This window comes from Magnolia sinica, chromosome 19 (genome assembly GCF_029962835.1).
Source record: "Magnolia sinica isolate HGM2019 chromosome 19, MsV1, whole genome shotgun sequence".
NCBI lineage: Eukaryota > Viridiplantae > Streptophyta > Magnoliopsida > Magnoliales > Magnoliaceae > Magnolia > Magnolia sinica.
The window spans coordinates 37,527,018-37,531,821 of record NC_080591.1 but is presented as its reverse complement, the minus strand read 5'-3'; the positions used below and the strand labels follow the sequence as shown (position 1 = coordinate 37,531,821).

At 38.7% G+C, this 4,804-nt stretch overlaps 1 non-coding gene across 1 annotated transcript; it reads right to left on the bottom strand.

Moving 5' to 3' along the window:
* Nucleotides 1-883: 883 nt before the first annotated feature.
* On the bottom strand, nucleotides 884-991 carry LOC131235938 (small nucleolar RNA R71). Its single transcript, XR_009166449.1, has one exon. It is a non-coding gene; the product is annotated as a small nucleolar RNA R71 (small nucleolar RNA).
* Between the last annotated feature and the right edge of the window lie 3,813 nt (nucleotides 992-4,804).

Genomic DNA, 4,804 nt, shown 5'->3' with positions numbered 1-4,804 from the left:
TTATTACATCGTGACCTTACACTTGGGGTTGTGAACAAGTTTTTGGTGCTGTTGCCAGGGATTACGACTGTGTTTTTCTGAGATTAATTAGTTTTGGAATTAGGTTAAGATTAAAGTTAATTTCTGCTTTGTTTTTAAGTTAAGATTTTTTTTTTTTGAAATTATTTTTAGAAACTAACATTATTTTATGTTTTATAGGATCCTAACATAGCTACTCCAATCTGGTAACCTCTTTCCAATTCTCTTTCTTTTTTAGATTTCTTATTTGTTGTAGGTTTTATTTTTATTTTTCTTAGGTTTAGTTTGTTTAGTTACTTGAGGGCTGTAAGTGTTTCATGCCCAAGTGGGTTCGTGACAACACTCGACGTCTCTTAAGTGAAGGAGGATTAGTCGAAGGGTTGCCTATCCATCACAGGATTAGACACCACTTGAGACCCTCTGAGTCAATAGAAGTGATGGTCGCGAATCAACCTCAACCTCCAGTTGAGGAAGTTCAAGATGAAAATGAGGTGCAGAATCCACCCCTGCCTTGTATTCTACGAGATTATTTACAACCGGTGGGGGCGAGTACACCTTCCTGCATGATATTTCCATTGATTGTACGAACTGTGGATATTAAACCAGGGATAATTCAACTCCTCCCTAAGTTTCATGGACTAGAATATAAAAGTCCACACTTGTATATGAAAGAGTTCGATGAAATCATATCTACATTACACTTCCCAAACATGTCTGAGGACACAGTTAGACTGAAATTGTTTCCTTTCCCTTTGAGAGAAAAGGCTAAGTCGTGGTTACATTCCTTAAGACCAAGGTCCAGTGGCACATGGGCTGAGATGACAAGGGAGTTCCTTAAAAAGTTCTTCCCTTATCATAAGACAAATACCTTAAGGAAAGAAATCATGAATTTTGCACAAAAAGAGGATGAGACCTTCTTCCAATGTTGGGAGCGATTTAAGGATCTTATAAATTCATGTCCACAACATGGCTACAAAACATGGTATATAACAAGTTTTTTCTATTGAGGATTGACCTCGCCCATGTGCCAATTTGTGGAGATGATGTGTAATGGGGAATTCATGAATAAGGAAGCTGATGATGCGTGGTATTATTTTGATAAACTTGTTGAAAATGCGCAATCATGGGATACCTCTTCAAGAATTACCACTTCTAAGCCTACTTAATCCAAGGAAAGGGGAGAAATTTATGTTGTAAAAGATGAAGATGATATAAATGGAAGAGTGGCCAAACTCACAAGAAAAGTCGAGGCCATGGAACTTAAGAAGGTAGAACTTGAAAAGACTGCGGAAGTTGTCTGTGGTATTTGTCCTTGTAACATACATACAACTGAGAATTGCCCAACGATTCCTACTTTTCAAGAGATATTGAATGAGCAATCAAATGCTGTTAAACAAATCCCTTCATATGCCAAATTTCTGAAAGATTTATGTACGATTAAAAGACGGCAAAACATACAAAAGAAAATCTTTTTAATAGAAAAAGTGAGTGCCATCCTCAAGAAAGATGTGCCACAAAAATACAAAGATCTCGATAGCCCAACCATCACTTGTGTAATTGGGAACCACCAGATTAAGCACACACTTCTTGACTTGGGGGCGAGTGTAAATATGATCCCTTACTCAGTTTACGAACAATTGGGTTTAAGTGAATTAAAACCCACTCGGAACACATTACAACTTGCTGATCGCTTGGTTCGTGTACCGAGAGGGATGATTGAGGATGTGTTGGTCCAAGTTGATAAATTCTACTATCCAGTAGATTTTATTATCCTGGATACTCAACCCATCATAGATGTGATCACTCAAATACCCGTCATTCTTGGTCGCCATTCCTTGCTACATCAAATGCTATAATTAATTGTAAGAATGGAATTATGAATTTATCTTTCATAAATATGACATTGGAGCTCAACATCTTTTTCAATATGAACAAACAGCCAGAGGATGATGATGATACCCACGACATTAACATGATCAATCTTTCGTGGAAGATAGAGCACTCCTAACTCTGTATTCTGACACTCTAAAGACGTGCTTGGCCCACTCCCTTGATTTAGATGATGACATGATTAGGGAGATGGATGCCTTGCTTGATGTTACATCAGTACTTAAAGTTAACCGGTGGAGGCTACAATTTGAAAAATTGCCCAAACTGATGTAGTGCCTCTACCGTCTAACCTCAAAATACTGAAGCTTGACCTAAAACCTTTGCCCGCCGATCTTAAATATGTTTATTTAGGTCAAGATTAGACATACCCAGTGGTGATCTCTTCTCACCTTGAGAAAGAATAAGCGAGTCTGCTCATTTCCACTCTCACTGAGCATAAAGGAGTTCTTGGATGGTCGATTGCGGACCTCAAGGGAATTGACCCTTTGATTGTACTCACCGCATCCATCTTGAGGATAAAGTGAAAACCTCTCGACAACCACAACGTCGACTCAATCCAAATAAGAAGTGGTTAAGGCCGAGGTAAATAAGTTGTTGGATGTGGGTATCATATACCCTATATCCAATAGTCAATGGGTGAGTCCAACTCAATTAGTTCCTAAGAAGTCCGGAATCACCATCGTAGCCAATGCTGACAATGAACTCGTGCCAACTAGAGTTACTACTAGTTGGAGAATGTGCATTGACTACAAGAAGTTGAATACCGTCACAAAGAAGGACCACTTTCCTTTGTCCTTCATTGATCAAATTTTAGAAAGGCTAGTCAGTCACTCTTACTATTGCTTCCTTGACGGATATTCGGGCTACAATTAGATAGAGATAGCCCTTGAAGATTAAAAGAAGACAACATTCACATGTCCCTTTGGCACATTTTCTTACCGAAGGATGCCATTCAGACTATGTAATGCCCCCATCACTTTACAACGATGCATGTTGAGTATTTTTTCTGACTTGATGTGCAATATTTAGAGGTCTTCAGGGATGACTTCTCTATCTTTGATCCATCCTTCAGCGAGTATTTGGAAAATCTTAAATGTGTGTTGAAGCGATGCGAGGAAAAGAATTTGGTTTTGAATTAAGATAAATGTCATTTTATGGTTCCCAAGGGAATTGTGCTTGGACACATAATTTCATCCAAGGGAATTGAGGTAGACAAGGTAAAAATTGATCTTATCTCTAACCTACCTCTACCCAAGAGCGTACGTAACATGCAATCCTTCCTAGGACACGCTAGATTTTATAGACGATTCATAAAGGACTTTAGTCATCTCTCTCGTCCTTCATACAATCTACTTTAAAAGGATGTGCCATACGAGTGGATTGAACAATGCCAAGAAGCTTTCACTAAGCTCAAGGGCATGTTAAATACCGCACCTATCATGCATCCACCCGATTGGAGCATCCCTTTTGAGATTATGTGCAATGCATCTAACTATGCTATTGGGGCGGTGTTAGGTCAGAGCAAAGAAAAGAAGCCCTACGAAGAAGGAACTCTTAGTCGTAGTGTTCGCTTTAGACAAATTTAGGTCCTACCTGATTGAATATAAGATTATCATCTACACGAACCTTGTGGCGCCAAAGTATCTTCTTTTTAAGAGGAATGCTAAGCCCTGCTTGATAAAATGGATCCTCTTACTCCAAGAATTTGATATTGAAATACGAGACAAAAAAGGAGTAAAAATCGTAGCGGCCAACCACCTTTCTCGACTTGACCTCCCTGATTCCCTTAAGCTGACAGTGATAAATGATATGTTCCCTGACGAACAATTGTTTAAACTCCCCCAATTACCTTCATTTGCTGACATTGTAAATTATCTTGCTACAGGTTTCACATTAACATATTGGACTGCGCAAGATAAGAAAAAAATTCTTTGCCAAGGTACGTAAGTTTTCTGGGATGATCCTTATTTATTTAAATATTGCCCCGACCAAATTCTGAGGAGATGTGTGCCAGACAATGAACATCAGAGTGTTATCACCTTTTGTCACTCTGAGGCCTGTGGTGGTTACTTTTCTGCTAAAAAGACCATAGCCAAAATTCTGCAGTGTGGCTTTTACTGGCCCACTATGTTCAAAGATACTCATGAGTTTTGTAAAGCTTGTGAGCGTTGTCAGAAATTGGGAGGATTGTCCCGTAGACATATGATGCCACTAAACCCAATTCTTATCATTGAAGCATTTGATTGCTATTTCATGGGGCCATTCCCCCAATCCTTTGGAAATATTTACATTTTATTAGTAGTAGACTATGTCACTAAGTGGGTCGAAGTGATCCCGTGTCAGAATAATGATCACAAAACGGTGATTAGATTCTTAAAAGAAAACATCCTTTCCTGGTTCGGAACGCCTCGGGCCATCATTAGTGATGGAGGTTCATACTTTTGTAATAGGTCATTTGAGAACTTAATGAAGAAATATGACATCTCTCATATGGTGGGTACTCCATACCACCCGTGGAAAAGCGGACAAGATGAGATTTTCAATAAAGAAATTAAGTAAATTTTGAAAAAAACGGTTAACCTCGACCGTAAGGATTGGTCAATCTACTTGATTGATGCTTTATGGGCTTACCGTATAGCTTTTAAGACCCCCATTGGAATATCTCCCTTTAGACTCGTCCATGGGAAAGCTTGCCACTTGCCTGTAGAGTTGGAATATAGAGTCTACTGGGCTATCAAAAATCTAAATTTTAACTTAGACAATGTTGGCTCACCACACAAAATTCAATTAAATGAACTAGAAGAAATTCAGAAAAATACATATGAGAACTCAAGAATCTACAAGGACAGGATGAAGGTGTTTCATGATCGGAACATCCTTCGAAAATCATTCACAT